General features: G+C 44.3%; 1 long non-coding RNA gene across 1 annotated transcript; it reads right to left on the reverse strand.

The window, feature by feature from the left end:
- Window positions 1-19,660: 19,660 nt before the first annotated feature.
- LOC119359078 lies at window positions 19,661-20,497 on the reverse strand. The gene is made up of 3 exons (XR_005172372.1): window positions 20,378-20,497; window positions 20,220-20,288; window positions 19,661-20,062 (listed from the first exon to the last, which is right to left on the reverse strand). It is a non-coding gene; the product is annotated as an uncharacterized LOC119359078 (long non-coding RNA).
- Between the last annotated feature and the right edge of the window lie 736 nt (window positions 20,498-21,233).

Genomic DNA, 21,233 nt, shown 5'->3' on the forward strand with positions numbered 1-21,233 from the left:
TCGAAGATGGTTATGTTTCCTAACCATAGACATGTGTTGTCATTTGATTAACGGGATCACATTATTAGGAGAATGAAGTGATTGACATGACCCATTCCATTAGCTTAGCACCCGGTCGTTTAGTATGTTGCTATTGCTTTCTTCATGACTTATACATGTTCCTATGACTATGAGATTATGCAACTCCCGTTTGCTGGAGGAACACTTTGTGTGCTACCAAACGTCACAACATAATTGGGTGATTATAAAGGAGCTCTAAAGGTGTCTCCAAAGGTACATGTTGGGTTGGCGTATTTCGAGATTAGGATTTGTCACTCCGATTGTCGGAGAGGTATCTCTGGGCCCTCTCGGTAATGCACATCACATAAGCCTTGCAAGCATTGCAACTAATGAGTTAGTTGTGAGATGATGTATTACGAAACGAGTAAAGAGTCTTGCCAGTAACGAGATTGAACTAGGTATTGAGATACCGACGATCGAATCTCGGGCAAGTAACATACCGATGACAAAGGGAACAAAGTATGTTGTTATGCGGTCTGACCGATAAAAGATCTTCGTAGAATATGTGGGAGCCAATATGAGCATCCAGGTTCCGCTATTGGTTATTGACCGGAGACATGTCTCGGTCATGTCTACATTGTTCTCGAACCCGTAGGGTCCGCACGCTTAATGTTACAATGACAGTTTCATTATGAGTTTATATATTTTGATGTACCGAAGTTAGTTCGGAGTCCCGGATGTGATCATGGACATGACGAGGAGTCTCGAAATGGTCGAGACATAAAGATTGATATATTGGAAGCCTATGTTTGGACGTCGGAAGTGTTCCGGTTGAAATCGGCATTTTACCGGAGTACCGGGAGGTTACCGGAACCCCCCGGTAACCTAATGGGCCTTAATGGGCCTAGTGGAGGAAGAGGAGAGGAGGCCTAGGGGCTGCCACACGCCCCTCCCCCCCCCCCAAGTCCGAATTGCCCTTTCCTTTCTTCCCTCTCTTCCTTCTTCCCCAAGTCCTAATCCAACTAGGGAAAGGGGGGAGTCCTACTCCCGGTAGGAGTAGGACTCCTCCTGCGCGCCTCCTCCTAGGGCCGGCCGCACCCCCCATGGCTCCTTTATATACGGGGGCAGGGGCACCCCTAGAGACAGAAGTTGATCTCTAAGATCGTTCTCTTAGCCGTGTGCGGTTCCCCCTTCCACCATAGTCCTCGATAATATTGTAGTGGTGCTTAGGCGAAGCCCTGCGACAGTAGAACATCAAGATCATCACCACGCCATAGTGCTGACGGAACTCTTCCCCGACACTTTGCTGGATCAGAGTCCGGGGATTGTCATCGAGCTGAACGTGTGCTAGAACTCGGAGGTGCCGTAGTTTCGGTGCTTGATCGGTCGGGCCGTGAAGACGTACGACTACATCAACCGCGTTGTCATAACGCTTCCGCTTTCGGTCTATGAGGGTACGTAGATCACACTCTCCCCTCTCGTTGCTATGCATCACCATGATCTTGCGTGTGCATAGGATTTTTTTTTAAATTACTACGTTCCCCAACATGAGGCCCTTCTCTCCTTTCTCGTATGGCCCATTAAGGCCACTACTTCCCCCAACGAATTCCCGTAACTCTCCGGTACTCGAAAAAATCCGAATCACTCAGAACCTTTCCGATGTCTGAATATAGCCTTCCAATATATCGATCTTTATGTCTCGACCATTTCAAGACTCCTCGTCATGTTCGTGATCTCATCCGGGACTCCGAACAACCTTCGGTACATCAAATCACATAACTCATAATACAAATCGTCATCAAGCGTTAAGCGTGCGGACCCTACGGGTTCGATAACTATGTAGGCATGACCGAGACACATCTCCGGTCAATAACGTTAAGCGTGCGGACCCTACGGGTTTTAGAACTATGTAGACATGACCGAAACACATCTCTGGTCCAGAAGCAATAGCAGAACCTGGATGCTCATATTGGCTCCTACATATTCTACGAAGATCTTTATCGGTCAAACCGCATAACAACATATGTTGTCCCCTTTGTCATCGGTATGTTACTTGCCCGAGATTCGATCGTCGGTATCCTCATACCTAGTTCAAACTCGTCACCGGCAAGTCTCTTTACTCATTCCGTAATGCATCATCCCGTAACTAAGTCTTTAGTCACATTGCTTGCAAGGCTTATAGTGATGAGCATTACCGAGAGGGCCCAAAGATACCTCTCCGACAATCGGAGTGACAAATCCTAATCTCGATCTATGCCAATTCAACAAACACCATCGGAGACACCTATAGAACATCTTTATAATCACCCAGTTACGTTGTGATGTTTGATAGCACACTAAGTGTTCCTCCGGTATTCGGGAGTTGCATAATCTCATAGTCATAGGAACATGTATAAGTCATGAAGAAAGCAATAGCAACAAACTAAATGATCATAGTGCTAAGCTAACGGATGGGTCTTGTCCATCACATCATTCTCTAATGATGTGATCCCATTCATCAAATGACAACACATGTGTATGGCTAGGAAACTTAACCATCTTTGATTAACGAGCTAGTCTAGTAGAGGCATACTAGGGACACTCTGTTTGTCTATGTATTGACACATGTACTAAGTTTCCGGTTAATACAATTCTAGCATGAATAATAAACATTTATCATGATATATGGAAATATAAATAACAACTTTATTATTGCCTCTAGGGCATATTTCTTTCAATTACTTCAGTGAAAAACAATCAAAAGTTGAAATCAGGAAGGAAGAATGTTAAGTTAAACATAGATGCATTGGAATCCATCCCACTTGGAGAGAGAACTGTTGGGAAACGTAGTAATTTCAAAAAAAAATCTACGCACACACAAGATCATGGTGATGCATAGCAACGAGAGGGGAGAGTATTGTCTACATACCCTCGTAGACCGTAAGAGGAAGCGTTATGACAACGTGGTTGATGTAGTTGTACGTCTTCATGATCGACCGATCTAGCACCGAAGGTATGACACCTCCGCGATCTGCACACGTTCAGCTCGGTGATGTCCCGCGAACTCACGATCCAGTAGAGCTTCGAAGGAGAGCTTCGTCAGCACGATGGCGTGATGACGGTGATGATGTTGCTACCGGAACAGGGCTTTGCCTAAACACGCTATGATATTATCGAGGTGGATTATGGTGGAGGGGGCACCGCACACGGCTAAAAGATCAATGATCAACTTGTGTGTCTATGGGGTGCCCCCTCCCCCGTATATAAAGGAGTAGAGGAGGGGGAGGGGGCCGGCCTCCTAGGCGCGCCCCAAGGGGAGTCCTACTCCCACCGAGAGTAGGATTCCCTCCCCTTCCCTAGTTGGATTAGGAGAGAAGGAAGGAGGAGGAAGGTGGAAGGAAAGGGGGGGGCGGCCCCCCTCCCAATTCGGATTGGGCTTGGGGGGCCCCTCCTTTGCTCCTTTCCCCTCTCTCCCACTAAGGCCCAATAAGGCCCATATACCTCCCGGGGGGTTCCGATAACCTCCCGGTGCTCTGGTATACTCCGGATCTCACCCGGAACCATTCCGATATCCAAACATAGGCTTCCAATATATCGATATTTACGTCTCGACCATTTCGAGACTCCTCGTCATGTCCATGATTGTCACATCCCTAGCTTCAGGCATTGCTCTAGGTTAGCTTCATGTGTGCATCATGTCTATATTTTTGAAACTTGACTTGAGGAATATTGGAAGCCTCAAAACCCTAAATAAAAGAGGGGCAAAAACCCTAGAAATCTCATTCATTGCTCCAAAATGCTCCTCTTAAATGTTTGATAATTTTTGGTAAGGGTTCTGGTCCCAACCAAAATATTGAACATTTTTAAGGAGTTATTTTTGGGACTTTGAATTTAATTCATTAGTTATTTGAATTTGAATTATATTCATATAATTAGAATATAATTTCAAATATCCCTGAAATATTTTATAAGCTTTTGGAAAAGTCCATCTAGCAATATAAAATATTCAGTGGAGTTTTTGGCATTGTTTGAATTATTTTTAAAATTCAAAACAGTGGCAAAATAATTTAAATAAAACAAAAACAGAAGAAAAATATAAAACAGAATGTAAATAAAAGCAGAGAGAGAGTTTTACCTCAGCTTACCTCGCAGCCCACCTGGCCCAACTCCAGTGGCCCAGCCGGCCCAGCCCACCTCCTCCCCCTTGTCCTCTTCCTCCTCTACCAGGAGGACGAACAGAGGCGAGGCGTGGCGCGCGCCGACGCTGCCTCGGCCACCTCCTGCTTCCCCCTGGCCACCTCCTGCTTCCTCTCGTCGCCCTGGACCCCGTCCGCGACGCCACGCACCCCCCCAGGCCTCTCACTCTCTCCCCGAGCTCCTCTCCTCCTCTGGCTCTCTCGCGCGCAGCCACCGAACACACCCGCCGCCGACGACGAGCTTCCCCGTGGCCACCGGCCACCCCTAGCCTCGCCGATGCGCCCAGGAGCTCCCCCTCGACCCCTCCTTCCTCCCCACCGACCCACGGCCCTACGGACGCGCCACAACGCCGCCGGCATCGCCGTTTCCATCGCCGGCCGCCGAGGATCTTCACCGTCAATTCGCCACCATCGTCGCTTCCCCGAGCTCGCTGACCCTCCCTGCACGATCCCCGTGAGTCCCTGCTTCGTTTCCCCCTAACCCCAAGCCCGATTACGAGCTCTAGCCGCCCCCTCTACCAGAGCCGAGACGCTCCGCCGCACGGACTCGTCGCCGGCGAAGCCCCGGTGACCAAATGGCCCCGCGCGTGCGTCCGTTGCACTCGCAACGACCCGTGGAGCAACGCTAGCGTGGCAGCTAGCTTGTTTGCAAGCTGCAGCGCTAACCCCGCACCCACCCGAGCTCCGGCCGCCGCCTCGGGCTCCATTCCGACGAACCCCGGCCACCCCCGCACCTCCCGTTGGCCCCCCTAGATGCGCACGGGCACGGGCTACCTTCTGGTGCCCTTCGCACGTCCAGCCGCCGCCCGTAGCGCAACCCCGGTGAACTTCCGCCGCGTTTCGGGTCGCCGCCGGCCGAACTCCGGTGGCCAGTGACGTGGCGCTGTCATTAGCCACTAATGACGCGCTAACCAACCCCCTAGGCCACTGACAGCGGGCCCCACCCCTGGTCAAACCCCAGTCAGCGCTGGGTTTGACCGGGATTAGCTCCTGTGTCACTGACGTGTGGCCCCCACACGTCAGGTTTGACCGAGCCAGCCCAGTTGACCCTGCTGACGTCACTGTGACGTGGGGCTGACGCAATAAGTATTTTCTGGATTTAATATTATTCAGGAAATTTCAGAAAATAGCTAAAACTTCAATAAATCATAGAAAATTAACCGTAACTCCAAATTAAATAATTTATATATGAAAAATTATCAGAAAAATTCAAGGAATCCATCTGTACCATTTTCATGCATGTTAGAACAACTTATAGCTGCTGTTTAGCACAAATCATATAAAGGGCATTTAAATATCCACATATGTAGTTTGAATTTGAATCTTGGATTCAAACTAACTCCATTTAATCTGGTTTTAGTTGCATTAGCCCAACACACATTCATTTTGCCATGTCATGATCATGCATCATATTGTGCATTGCATTGATTGTGTTCCCTTCTGTGTTGCCGGTATTTGTCCCCTCTCGATAGACGTGATACCGATGATGTGATCGTTGACACTGATGAAGACTCAATGTTATCTTCAGAAGTGCCAGGCAAGCAAAACCCCTTTGTTCATTCCGATACAATCCTACTCTCTCGCTCCTGCTCTTTTTTAATGCATTAGGACAACATCGATTCATCTGTTACTTGCTGCGGTAGCTGAACCCCCTTTATCCTTTGCATGACCTGTCATTGCCACAGTAAATAGATGAAACCCACTAGCATGAGTAGGAGTTGTTTGAGCCCTGATGTGCCTACTCATTCATGTTTGTTTGTCATGCCTGCTACTGCTTAGAGTTGAGTCAGGTCTGATTCATCGGGGATGAATCAGAGGTGTGTGAACATGTCCTACTGTGTGTGAGCTAAGTGTGTGAACACGATTTGGTAAAGGTAGCGGTGAGAGGCCATGTAGGAGTACATGGTGGGTTGTCTCATTGCAGCCGTCCTCAGGAACTGAGTTCTGTGTTTGTGATCCATGATTCAGCTACTACCACGCATTGGGCCCGAAACCAATGGACCCTCTCGGCTTCTTGATCACCCTTGTCCTCTGTCCAGGAGTTGCAAGTAGTTTCTGGTGTTTGTAGTATGCTGGAGGCCGTGGGCAGCGCTGACCGTAGGGGTGGGCTGTGATGCGGTAGGCACGTGGCACGGTGTACCGGGCGCCCGTTTGGTGTCTCGGGAACCCTGTTCACATCGTTTGGGGCTGTGAGCGAAACTCCGGCCGGATCTCCTCATGGATGGAACCCGAATAGGCGATAAACCTGGACTAGAGACTCGAGTGTTTAGGCAGGCCGTGGCCGACACCCACGTTGGGCTTCCGCTTGAAGGTTGCCGAGTACATGTCGTGTAAACGGCGGTAAGTGGTGAGAGCGTGTGTGAAGAAGTACACCCCTGCAGGGTTAACATCATCTATTCGAATAGCCGTGTCCGCGGAAAAGGACTTCTGGGTTGCTTATATCAGTTCATAGACAAGTGAAAGTGGATACTTTAAAATGCGCAAGATAAGCGTGAGTGATATGGATGGCGTTCTCGTAGGGAGACGGGAGCGGATCCATAGTGGTGTATTGATATGGTGAATATGTGGACTCGTGTGCGCCACCTCAAAAGAGTTACTCGCAGTCGTAGTTCAGGATAGCCACCGAGTCAAAGCTGGCTTGCTGCAGTTAAACCCCACCATCCCCTTTGTTGATAATGATGCATATGTAGATAGTTCTGATGTAAGTCTTGCTGGGTACATTTGTACTCACGTTTGCCTATTTATGTTTTTGCAGAGAGACTTCGGTCTCGCTAGTAGTTTCGCGTGGACTTCGACGTTTAGCTTGTTACCTCAGCTACGATCTTGTGCCCTCGGCAGGATCTAGTAGATAGTCAGGCTTCTCAGCCTTTTCCATTTATAGATGTCTGTACTCAGACATGATAGCTTCCGCTTGTGCTTTGATTTGTATGCTCTGATTGTTGGGTCATGAGACCCCTGTTTGTAATATCTCGCTCCTCGGAGCCTAATGAATAAATACTTGAGTCGTAGAGTCATGTTGTGATGCCATGTTGTATTTGCACATATCGAGCATATTGTGTGTATGTTATTGAAATGCTTGATATGTGTGGGATCTGGCTATCTAGTTGTTTATCCTTAGTAGCCTCTCTTACCGGGAAATGTCTCCTAGTGTTTCCACTGAGCCATGGTAGCTTGCTACTGCTCCGGAACACTTAGGCTGGCCGGCATGTGTCCTTCTTCGTTCCTGTGTCTGTCCCTTCGGGGAAATGTCACGGGATGAATACCAGAGTCCTGTTAGCCCGCTACAGCCCGGTTCACCGGAGTCCTGCTAGCCCAGTGCTACAGCCTGGATTCACTCGCTGATGACCGACACGTTCGATGCTGGGTCATGGATGCCTGTCCCTGTAAGTCTGTGTCACTTTGGGTTTACGACTAGCCATGTCAGCCCGGGCTCCTTATCATATGGATGCTAGCGACACTGTCATATACGTGTGCCAAAAGGCGCAAACGGTCCCGGGCAAAGGTAAGGCGACACCCGTGGGAATACCGTGCGTGAGGCCGCAAAGTGATATGAGGTGTTACCGGCTAGATCAATGTGACATCGAGTCGGGGTCCTGACAATGATCAAATCCGGGACTCTGAACTACCTTCGGTACATCCAAACACATAAACTCATAATACTGATCATCACCGAACGTTAAGCGTGCAGACCCTACGGGTTCGAGAACTATGTAGACATGACCGAGACATGTATCCGGTCAATAACCAATAGCGGAACCTGGATGCCCATATTGGTTCCTACATATTTTTATCGGTCAAACCGCATAACGATATACGTTGTTCCCTTTGTCATTGGTATGTTACTTGCCCGAGATTCGATCGACGGTATCTCAATACCTAGTTCAATCTCGTTACTGGCAAGTCTCTTTAGTCGTTCTGTAATGCTACATCCTATAACTAACTCAGTTACATTGCTTGCAAGGCTTATAGTGATGTACATTACGGAGAGGGCCCAGAGATACCTCTCCGATACTCAGAGTGAAAAATCCTAATCTTGATCTATGCCAACTCAACAAACACCATCGAAGACACCTGTAGAGCATCTTTATAATCACCCAGTTATGTTGTGACGTTTGATAGCACACATGGTGTTCCTCCGATATTCGGGAGTTGCATAATCTCATAGTCCGAGGAACATGTATAAGTCATGAAGAAAGCAGTAGCAACAAACTAAACGATCATCGTGCTAAGCTAACGGATGTGTCAAGTCAATCACATCATTCTCTAATGATGTGATCCCGTTAATCAAATGACAACTCATGTCTATGTTTAGGAAACATAACCATCATTGATTCAACGAGCTAGTCAAGTAGAGGCAAACTAGTGACACTTTGTTTGTCTATGTATTCACACATGTACTAAGTTTCCAGTTAATACAATTCTAGCATGAATAATAAACATTTATCATGATATAAGGAAATATAATAACAACTTTATTATTGCCTCTAGGGCATATTTCCTTTCAAGAACAACTTTAGAACAAGTTGCTGGACATTTGGACATGTCAAGAACCACTATTTGGCGAAGGTGAGAACAATACTTTGATATTCTTGTAATTTTGAACATGAGAATTTAGCTGAAATATTCTTATTATTTTCGTAGGTTGAAGGAGAAGGAACTTCGACGAATAACTAGCGAACCAAAGCCTTCTTTGACCGATGCAAACAATAGGGCTCGTGTCGAGTATTGCCTAAGACATCTCGAGCCATGTAGCATGCATGATGATCCCAACTTTAGGGCTGATATGGATGTGGTTCATATCGACGAGAAATGGTTCTATCATATGCGGAAGACCTAGAACATGTATTAGAGTCATGGAAAGGAGGCACCACACCGCGAATGTAAACATAAAAATCACATTCAAAAAATCATGTTCCTGTCGGCAATGGCAAGACCAAGGTATGATGCTCAAGGCAACTATGTTTTTATGGCAAGATTGGTATTTGGGCTTATATGGAGTGGGTTCAAGCTAAGAAGAGAAGTCAAAATAGGTTGGTACTTGTTCATGTTATTAATTTCAGCTAAATTCATTCATCCTCATTTGTATTAAATTTACTTGTTTCTATATCCATAGGTTGAGGGGGCATGGGAGCTGAAGTCGGCCGATAGCATGGACAGTAACAAAATTTGGAAGTACTTAGTGAAATATGCACTTCCGTCTATAAAGGAAAAGTGCCCCGAGAGCGATAGATGGAACACCATCTACGTACAACAAGACAACGCTAGGACTCACATTTTGCCAAATGATCAACTTTTTGTTCAGGAAGCACCTAGGGGTGGTTGGGATATTAAGATGATATATCAACCACCTAATTCACCTGACCTGAACATATTAGATCTTGGATGGTTCGCCTCCATTCAAGCAATGTTCCATAAGAATATGCCCAGGACCCTCGCTGAGATTGTCCAAAAGCTTTAGCACTATTTTCCATACAAATATATGCATAATTCGATTTGCTAGTTGTCTATGTACTGATTTGAGTACTTGTATATTGTGTGCAATAGGTTAATGAATCCCTTGTACCCCCATCAAAATCTCAATAGGATCTAGTTGAGTCATCAAGCATGCATGAGGGAGATCATCAAGCATAAGGGGCATGTCCACTACGCGGTTCCTCACTCAAAGGAACAAGCATTAGAGAGGCAAGGTGATCTTCGGTTCGTTTGAACATCGACAAAGAATATGTTGAGGCTGCAATTTACTATTTGAACCATTGTTCAAGATATCTTCCAATAAATCGGCCAATTTATCGCTTACCGTTGTCTGACCGATAAGATTAATCGGCCGAAAAATCAGCCGATATGGCGATAAATCGGCCGATATGCCGATAACTAACTGATTTACCCCTTATCATGGGTCGGCCGATAAGTTCCCGATAAGCAATACCCCCAACATTGATTTGGACTCAACTTGAATTGTAATGGTGAAATTAAGTTGATGTAGATTTGGGAAGCCTCCTGATTATGTTGCCTTGTAGGGCAGTGGTAACTTAGTTTGGTGTAATATGAGGACTCTCAAGAACGCAACTCTTTTGCCACCGGCAGGCTGTATCCCATGCAAAGAAAAATTGCATGGACACCATGGACACCACACTTGGTGCACACCCACGGATGTGTGCATGTGACGCACATCGATTGCTGGATGTTGATTGGTGCAGAGGGCTCGGTCGATTGGTGTGGATGGCTTCAAGCTTGGCGAACAACTCATTGATGCATCCTCGGCTAAGATTGTCATCCGCCAACATCACCTGGAGGCGTGCATGTTGACTCTTGACGACCTCCTCGTCATCAACCATGACTTGATCACATTCCACCACGACGGCCTCTCCTTCTGAATCCTCCATGATCTAGTCCTCCACCACCACAGCCTTTCCGCCCTCATCAAGAAGAATAGCCAGAGAGAAGATCAATCAAGAGTCCCCAAGAGGAGCATGCAGAACGTGTTCGCACCATGCAGCTTTTCCACCCCGCGTTCGTGATGGGGAACGAAGCATGAAAATAAAAAAATCCTATGAAACACCCAAGATCTAATCTAGGAGATGTATAGCAACAAGAGGGGAGTGTGTCTGCATACCCTTGTAGACCGTAAGTGTTAGCGTCGTAATATGGTTGATGTAGTCGTACTCTTCACGATCCAATCGCGATCCAATCTGATCTAGTGCCAAACGAAAGGCCCCTCCGAGATTAGCACATGTCCAGATCAATGGTGTCCTCTCCTTCTTGATCCAGCAAGCAAGAGAGAGGATGCATATGAGATTGGAACCAACATGGCGGTATGATGGTGGTGGCAGCAGCGGAATTCCGGCAGGGCTTCGCCAAGCGCGTATTGGAGGAGAGGTGGGAGAAGTTGGGAGTGATAGAGGGCTAGGGTGGAGGCGTTCGGCTACCCTCCCACCTCCCCACTATATATAGGGGGAGGGAAGGGGTGTCGGTCCTAGGCCCCTCCTCCTAGGAGGAGGTAGCCGCCCTAAGGGTAGCTTGTCCCCCAAGTCAAGGGGGCACCCTCATCTAGGGTTACCCAAAAACCCTAGGCGCATGGGCCAGGGGGCTGGTGCGCCTGGCCCATCTAGGCTAGGGCGCCCCCTACAGCCCACGTGGGTCTCCGAGGCTGGTGGACCCCCTGGTAGACCCTCGGAACCCTTCGGTGCCTCCGGTACACTTGCCGGCATGACCCCATATATAAATCTCTACCTCCATACCATTTCGGAGCTCCGAACAACCTTTGGACTTTCCACTATTAACATCTCAATACTAACCTAGCGCTATCGAACGTTAGACGTGCGATCCTATGAGTTCGGAACATGTAGACATGACTGAGACTCCTCTCTGGTCAATAACCAATAGCGGGACCTGGATGCTCATATTGATTCCTACATATTCAACAAAGATCTTTATCAGTTGAACCACGATGTCAAGGATTCAGTCAATCTCGTATGTAATTCTCTTTGTCCAGCGATATGTTACTTGCCCGAGATTTGACCCTTGGTATCTCCATACCTATTTCAATCTCGTTACCGGCAAGTCTCTTTACTCGTTCCGTAATACAAGATCCCATTACTAAACTCATTAGTCACATGAAGCTTCTTATGATGTTGTCTTACCAAGAGGGCCCAGAGATATCTCTCCATCACACGGAGTGACAAACCCCAGTCTCGATCCACGCAACCCAACAAAAACCATCAGAGATACCTGTAGAGCCCTTTACGATCACCCAGTTACGAGGTGGCGTTTGATAGAACACAAATTATTCCTCCGATGTCCGGGAGTGGCATGATCTCATGGTCTAAGGAACTGATACTTGACTTGAAGAAAGCTGCAACAAATAACTAAACGATCTGATGCTAAGCTTATGATTGGGTCTATCCATCATATCATTCTCCTAATGATGTGATCGCATTATCAAATGACAACTCATGTCTATGGTTAGGAAACTTTAACCATTTTTGACCAATGAGCTAGTCTAGTAGAGACTTAGTAGGGACACGGTGTAGTTTATTTATTCATACATGTATTTAAGTTTCCGGTCAATACTCCCTTTGTTTTTATTTACTCTGCATATTAGAGTTGACTGAAATCAAACTTACTAAAATTTGACCAAGTTTATAGAAAATAATATAAATATTTACCATAACAAATCTATATGGAGTGGAAGTACATTCAATAATAAATCTACTGGTATTGATTTGTTATTGTATATGTTAATAATTTTGTCTATAAACTTTATCAAAATTTATAAAGCTTGACTTTGACCAAACCTAATACGCGGAGTAAGTAAAAATGGAGCGAGTGCAATTCTAGCATGAATAATATACATTTATCATGAACATAAAATATGATAATAACCAATTTATTATTGCCTTTAGGACATATTTCCAATAGTTCACACTATGCATATGCAACGTTTCAACACCGTGTACACACATGTGAAGGAAAAGGACCCCATGCATGGCATGCAACCTACGCGCACTCAAACGGCCTAATTAACTCTACATTAATTGCCACATGCCGTAATCTTCTCCTATTCTAAAAATGGATGAAAGTGAAGTGCGCTTTGTGGTCCGTTTGTTATAGCGGAGTCAAAGCTGCGTGGCTGGTCTTTGTGGCAACGATGACAAGCGATGGGTGCCCATCTCGATGGTCTTTCATAGCACCAACCTTTCGTAGTTGTCGCTCGTTTATTCCTGAATCCATTACTGGCCCCGTTGCTGGTGTGTGTGTGTGCGCGCGTGTGCGTGTGGGTGTGCACGCGCGTGTGTGTTTTGTTCATTTGGCTTGAATCTTCATGTGGCTGCTTCTGCCACTTCGATGTGCACATTTTTTTTGTATACAACAAGAACATTTTTCTAACACACGCTCAACATTTTTCAAATGCAAGTTTAACATTTCTTACACATTTTTAACTTTTTCAAATACTTGATTAGCATTTTTGAAATACAAGATTAAGATTTGTTAATAGATGGTCAACATTTTTTCTAGACACACTTTAATCATTTTCAAATGCTTTATTAACATTTTTAAAATACAAGATTAATATTTTTTTAATACATGGTCAACATTTTTTCTGTCCACATTTAATTTTTAAATGCTTGATTAAGATTCAAATGCAAGATTAATTTTTTAATACATGGTCAACATTTTTTATATATATATATTTAGTTTTTTCAAATGCTTTATTAACATTTTTTAATAAAATATAATACTATTTTCTTAAATACATGATCAAAAGATCTAGACACATTAAACATTTTTTAAATGCGTGATTAACATTTTCAAATACATGTTAAACATTTTTTGAATAAATGGTCAATATTTTTCTATACACATTTAATATTTTTCAAAGGCTTGGTTAACTTTTCTTAAATACTTGTTTAACATTATTTTTTCAAATGCTAGATAAACATTTTTTTAAACACATGTCAACTTTTTCACACACATTGTATATTTTTGATATACATTTTTCTTATACATGAGAAATATTTTCTCTATACACATTTAACATTTTTCAAATAATTGGTTAACATTTTATGATATACATCTTCTCTATACACATTTAATATTTTTCAGATGTTTTATTTACAATATCTGGAAGTATAAGCGAAAATTAAAAAATAAATAAAAAGTAAAATCAAAAAACGTGAAAAAAAACGAGGCCATTGCCTCCCGCGCGCCTGGGCCTGCCCATCTGGCGCTCCCCGGACGTGAGGCTTCACTACGTCTTGCTTTGAGCGAGACATAGGGGCGACCAAGAGCCCAGTTCAGGATGGGCAGCTGGCTCTAGGCTTATGCTTTTTTCTACTTGGGTTGTAGGCAAATCTCAAAAAAAAACTTGGGCTGTAGGCTCTAGCCCAGTTCAGGACGTGTTATTCGAAAAAACAAGAGTATGTTGGTGTTTGGATTCAGAAAAAACAAGTTCAGGATATTTTTCAAATTCAGGAAAAAGAAATTCAGGATGTGATTCTTCATAGTATACCGTTTCACCATCAAACACTCCGTACAAAAAATGCAGCAGCGCTAGCGATAGGAGAAGCTTCAATGCATACATTTCCCACACAGGCATGATGAACATAAGAGTAGCAAAGAATTGACCAACGATTTAACATTACATTTGTGCATATCATTTCTTTTCAATCTAATGAATAGGCAGTGTTCATAACATTACTCTGTTTTTTTTAAGATCAACGTGACACAAGGCAGACGTGCTAACGGGGCAGAACTGAAAGCAGCATGTCAACACTTAAATGGCAAGGTTTCTGTAGACTGGACCTTCTTAGAAGTTTCTGAAGACACCGCAATCACCAAAGAAAATGAGGTGAAAAATGTAAACTTGGAAAATAACGTATTGCATGTGCGGATTCAGAGAATTTTTTCAGGATGCATCCTTGTTTGCAGGAAGGATTTGACATTTGAGTATACATGAGTTAAAATTATCAGTGTAACCAGGAAATAAGAGACGAATTATTTTGCAGTCTCCCATGGCCATGGGCGTAGTAACTGTATTACCTTGATGTCTGTGTTTTCATGAGATAAGCACTCCAAATAAGACTAGAGATTCAGAGTTTACTTACGACAAACTTTTTTTAGGGAACTTACGACAAACTTGATAGCAGCTACTGCATATTTCGAGTTTGATAGATGAAAACAGAAGTTGTAGTCCGCTTGAGATTTTAGATCCACACAAAAATTCCACTCCAGGTCCCATGGGTTACTAGGTAATATTAACATAGTGGAATTTGTAATATTCAAATAAACCCTTAACTTAGGACCAGATAAGGATGCAGTGAACTATGATGTACACATCTTAACATGGTTTTTGCTCCCTAGTTGGAAATTGCGACACTCTTGTAACCATTACTAGCGAACGATCATGATGGACATGTAGCACCCGTTACAATTTTGTCAACTGAGTTGGCATGTCTGTCACACCATCAGCCAAGAAGGGATGTCTTCTGCAACAATTTAGCATTTAAGCAGACAGGAGTTTTAGGAAAACACAAATCAATCAAGAAATTCAGATATCAAACTACAACCAACTAGCAAAGAAATAAGAACTTTGGTTTCCAGTACAACAAGGAAAAACTGCAAATAATAATAGAGGTTTAGAGTTTGCATAGGATAGCTTAACTACCACGGCTAAATGCATTTAAGCATCCAAAATATTAACTACTAGGAGTTTGGCAGACAATAATAGAAGCTCAAATCTGGCAAAGTTCTTCTGAGCGTGTCTTAGATCCTTGATTTTCTACAACTGATCCATCTTCAGTTCTGCACTATTGCCCTTTCTCGATCACGGCAGTTTGCATGCAGTCCGGCGGTAGACAAACAAGAAGGCCACACTCCAGTCTTTTGTCTGGGATCCAAATTGGTGCTTGGCCTCCAAATAGTACAGTATCTCTGAAGTAGCGTGGTACCCTATCTCTGTAGTCATGTGAGAACTTATTGAATTTTTGCCTTGAGGCGCGAACTAGATAGGGCAGGTTGTAGTATGGAGACATGTATATAGCAGTGCTAACCCCAATCTCACAACAGACGGCAATGACATGAGAGCAAGGCTTGTGAAGTACCTGCGGCTTGCTGCATGAACAGGTGGCAGTTTTTCGAATTGTGGATCCCTTAGACTTATTCATACTGAGGCCTGAGGGTATAGTCCGTCTTCAGGTGAACAGTCACCTCCCTCTTCCTTCCCTTAACTGTAAATTTTCGATCCACAACCTTACTGAGATAATTTTTTTCATTGGCGTACGTGTACATAAATCTGTGCGTCTCGGATTTCTGCATTTTCGAATTCATGTCAACCTGGACAGGTTCCAGAAAGTTAATTGATGGGTTGCCGATTGCTTTGTTTGCTGCAGCACTTGTGTTTTCAAAGTACTTTACCAAGCGCAGGAATGTTACCTCCACTATCGCACTGAGCGGAAGGCATGCTATCCCTTTCAATACATGGTCGTTCTTATATACATCAGCTATATCACGGCCCATGATGCCATACCTTGCTCCATCGTTGTCATATGCCAGTGACCACTTCTTCTTTGGTTTCTGATTGATCCAGTCAGAGAACTTTGCTATCTTTCTGTTGCTGTCATCGGCGTGATCTCCTTCCTTCATATTCCCCACTGAATCATGCAGGTTGCATGGGCTTTGCGCCACAAGCTCTGCCACATCATGCTCGACTGATTCCTGCTGCATTTCCTCACTAGCACCATGTTCTTTCTCCGCCATATATGTGGACATTAACTCGTCTAGATCCTTCTAGATTTTACCAAATTTATAGCGTCGCTTCTGCTGGCAAAGTTTCTTGAACATCATCGCAAGCTTCTTGTCACCAAAATACGCAAAGAAGTTTTCAGCAAGGTCTTCCATGCACCACCGACTTTCTGCTCTACACCATTGTCGTTCACGGGAATTCAGGAGGTCCTTCATAGCATTGATCAAATCCCTTTTGTAGTCGTGTATAATGCACACGGCAGACTGATGCACCACTGCTCGCTCCAAATTCCTAAGAAACCACAACCAGCTTTCCTTGGTCTTGCCCGCAACGACAGCACATGCTACTGGAAAGGAGAAATCATTAGCATCTAATGCTACAGCAGTCAGCAGCATCCCTTGATATTTCCCGCATAGTGGTGTGCCCTTGATGCATAGCACAGGTCGACAAGTACGGAAGGCCTGTAAGCACTGTCCAAATGCCCAAAACATACGCTGGAGGACTCGGAAATCTTTACACCCTGCAACCTCTGGATCCTTGATGTCAACAAAACTACCAGGATTTTTACGTGCTATATCCTTAAGTAACCTCGGGGTAAAGTTGTGTGAATCATAAAATGTACCAAATTTCCTCTCCAGAGCAAACTGTTTTGCTCTCCACGCCTCACCAGGACTAATCTGCTTACCAAACTGACCAGTGAGATAATGTCTAATTTCCTTTGCTGTCATTGTCAAGTCTTCCACAAGGGCACCAAAGCAGAAGCCACTTGTCAGGCTTTTTGTCCCAGGCAACACAACCGTCGCCAGTTGATAATAATCATCATTTACAGCTTTGAGCAAAATGTCATAATGCTCTATCTCAGAGGATTGCACATCCAACATGAATTTCTGCGTCACATTTCTTTTTCTCTTCAACTTTTTTTTTGAAAAGGAGGCTTACCCCCGGCCTCTGTATCTCTTTATGCACACAGCCATTTATTAATAAAGTTGCCCGAAGGTTCCAACAAGAAGTCTCAAAAATAAACAAAGGTCTTAGTAACGAAAGAAATGCCACAAGCGGCCCAAAGAATAAAATCACAATCGGCGTCCAAAGACTAGGAGACTAAACGCCTATTCTATTAGTGGATCGCCATCTAAACCGGTTGTATGTATCCCGTGCAACCATCTCCCATCGGCTGCACCCAATATCTATATGTTCCCTGTGGTCCGCATGGCTGAGTAATGACCACGTACGGATCCAAGTAGACGCTTTGAAGATGACCTGCAAAAAATTAGTGATGGTTTGTCTGTTAAAGGCAACGTCATTGCGATAATTCCAGAAAGACCAAAGTAATGCACATGCTCCCACTCGGATATGTGCCGCAGACTTTGGCTCCACTCCAGCCAACCAGTTATCAAACAAATGTGATATCGTGAGATGTGGAGTTATATTGAAGCTAACGTGAATAGTTCGCCAAAGCAGTTTAGCAAGTGGACAATTGATAAATAGATGCTCTATTGTTTCATCCTGATCAGAAAAGCAACATATTTTACTTCCTTCCCAGTTACGCTTAGCTAAATTATCTTTAGTGAGAATGACACCCTTATGCACAAACCACATAAAAACTTTTATGTTCAAGGGCACCTTAACTTTCCAAATATGCACTGTCCGCGGGATAGTCCCGGTATTAATCAAGTCTGTGTACATGGATTTAACCGAGAAGACTCCTGACCTGAAGAGCTTCCATTGTAGAGTGTCTGGTACATCGGAAAGGTTAACCTCCATTAACCTATGCACAAGATGTAACCATCTATCCCAACGCTCACCAATAACAGATCGCCTAAATTGTATGTTAAGAGGAACGGAGCCCATCACTGTAGCAACGGAAACATCTTTCCGTTGTGCAATGTTGTAAAGGGACGGATACTACAAGGCCAGTGGTGAGTCACCTAACCAAGTATCTTCCCAGAATCTAGTTTCACGTCCATTCCCGACAATGAACTTAGTCCTGCTGAAGAAGGCTACCTTCGTCTTCATAACCCCTTTCCAGAACGGCGAGTCAGATGGTTTGGCCGTAACCTGGGCTAGAGTTTTGGCATAGAGATATTTGTTACGCAGAAGCTGAGCCCAAACCCCATCTGATTCTATCGATAAACGGTACAGCCATTTGCTGAGTAAGCACCTATTTTTCACCTCCAAATTTTCAATTCCCAAGCCTCCCTGATCCTTAGGTCTACAAATTACATCCCATTTTGCCAATCCATATTTATTTTTGTTCTCATCAATTTGCCAAAAGAATCTAGATCGATAGAAATCCAATCTTTTTCGTACCCCAACCGGGACTTCAAAGAAAGAGAGGAGGAACATGGGCATACTTGTGAGTACAGAATTAATAAGCACCAATCATCCTCCATAAGACAAAAGTTTGCCCTTCCAGCAACTCAGTCTCTTTTCAAACCGATCCTCGATACATTTCCACTCTTTATTAGTGAGCTTGCGGTGATGAATCGGAATCCCTAATTACGTGAAGGGTAACGTTCCTAATTCACACCCGAACAACTGCTTGTAAGTTTCTTGTTCTTCTTTGGCGCGTCCAAAGCAAAACAACTCACTCTTATTAAAATTAATCTTCAACCCTGATAGCTGTTTGAAAAGGCAAAGCACTAACTTCATGTTTCTGGCCTTGACAAGGTCATGTTTCATGAAAATGATTGTATCATCGGCATATTGAAGAATGGATACCCCACCCTCAACCAGATGTGGGATAAGACCACCTACTTGGCCGTCCTGTTTTGCTCTATTAACAAGAACAACCAACATATCAACAACCACATTAAAAAGGATTGGAGACATCGGATCTCCCTGTCTCAATCCTTTTAGCGTCTGGAAGTACTGACCAATATCGTTATTTACTTTGATGCCAACACTGCCACCTTGTACAAATGATTCGACATGTTTCCTCCAAGCCTCATCGAATCCTTTCATACGCAAGGCCTGTTGTAAGAATGGCCATTTCACTTTATCGTATGCCTTTTCAAAATCCACTTTGAAGACCACCCCATCGAGTTTCTTCGAGTGAATTTCGTGCAAGGTCTCATGAAGAACGACCATTCCCTCGAAAATGTGTCATCCTGGCATGAAGGCAGTCTGGGTTGGCTATACCACAGAATGGTCAATCTGAGTCAAACAGTTTGTGCCAACCTTTGTGAAGATCTTGAAGCTCACATTGAGCAAACATATCGGCCTGAATTGCTCGATGCAAATCACTTCCGCCTTCTTCGGTAACAACATGATAGTACCAAAGTTAAGCTTAAGAAGCTGAAGGTGGCCATTAAATAGATCCTGGAACATGTCAGTCGTAAAGTAATGTATGTCCCACGGGTAGTGCTCCAAATAATTGTCCACTTCAGAGGAGTCGTCGTAGGAGTAGATCCACCTTAATAGAGAGATCTTGTGTTTCTGGATGGAGCCGGAACAACTTGAAGATCCAGAGCTGTAGATCCACCAATGACATCGACTGCGGCTGCAGCGGTAGCTCGCCAATGACGTGTGCACAGTTGTTCTCTACAAAAGTGTCTAACGAATCTTCAACTAAATCATCGCCCTGAACGCTGTCAAACATTTCTCTAAGTCCATAGTACACAGGCATCTGAATCGGTTCTTCAACCTATACAGTACCAAAGATGAAATGTATTCAGAATTTCAGACGCATCAAACTACCAAGCAAGATTATTCGCAAACAAAAAACACATATCACACAAAAAAACATATCAAGCTAGATTGCCGAGGAGAGGGGGCTGATAGGTACAGTGAAAGCTACAGACCTGCGGCATGCGAGCCTTCGTTGTCGCCGTAGTCGGGGCCTTCCGCTTCCTCGCGCCGGCAGCGGTACCCTGCGAAATCAGAACATGCAGATTTCAACAAAATGGGTGGAGCGAATCCATCGAGGGGTACCCGGAGGGCGGCGGCGACGAGAGTGTACCGGCTGGGGAGCGGGGGGAGCGTCGGGCCCAACTATGGAGGGACCTCCAGTGGCGGCGGCGGCGCGTGGTTGCCGCCATCGGTGCCGAGGTCGGAGTAGGTTTCCATTTTTTTGTGCGCGCATTTGGGGATAGGAAGAAAGTTTTCCCTCTCTTCTGCGGCTTTTCCCTCCATTTTTCTTGTCGATGGGCCGCTCGCGGTTGTGCGTAGGCTGCATTTCCATTTGCTGTTGGGCTCTCATCCCCACAGAGAAAGAAAAGAAATCCACTCTCCTCAAGAAAACTCGTAAGAAGTTCTAAAAAAAGAAACTCGAAAGAAACAGGAGAAAAAAATAAGGTGATGAAAATCACGTTCTTCTAAAAAAAAGGTGATGAAACCATATTAAAGTGGAACACAAGTAAAAAAAAAGTTCAAAAATCAAAATCATTAGGGAGTTTTGATTTTTTTTCCAGCGATGAACATTGTTGAAGAAATCGCTAATTGGTAGCTGCTCAGTTGGCTGGCGAGTAGGGAATTAATAGGCTAATCAACAAGTTAATCCGTTAAATCGAATGATTTATCAGTTTATCAACTACCCGGTAACCCTACGAGTAGGGATTAATCAGCAAGTTAATCGGACGAATCCTTGAACAGGGGCAGTGAATAGTGAGAAAAAGTACAATATCGCTATTCTTGGAAAACCTTTTCTTTTCTTTCAAACCTCTCAAATTAATATGGGTATTACTCTTAAATTTCTCCATATACTTGGTACAAAATTGAATAAGATTGATTAATGTCCTAATATAATCATGTAATCCAAGGCACCACTTTAACAAAAACGGTGGATTTGAACCCGCAAAAAAGAAATGGTGGATTTT

This window comes from Triticum dicoccoides, chromosome 2A (assembly GCF_002162155.2).
Source record: "Triticum dicoccoides isolate Atlit2015 ecotype Zavitan chromosome 2A, WEW_v2.0, whole genome shotgun sequence".
Classification (NCBI taxonomy): Eukaryota; Viridiplantae; Streptophyta; class Magnoliopsida; order Poales; family Poaceae; genus Triticum; species Triticum dicoccoides.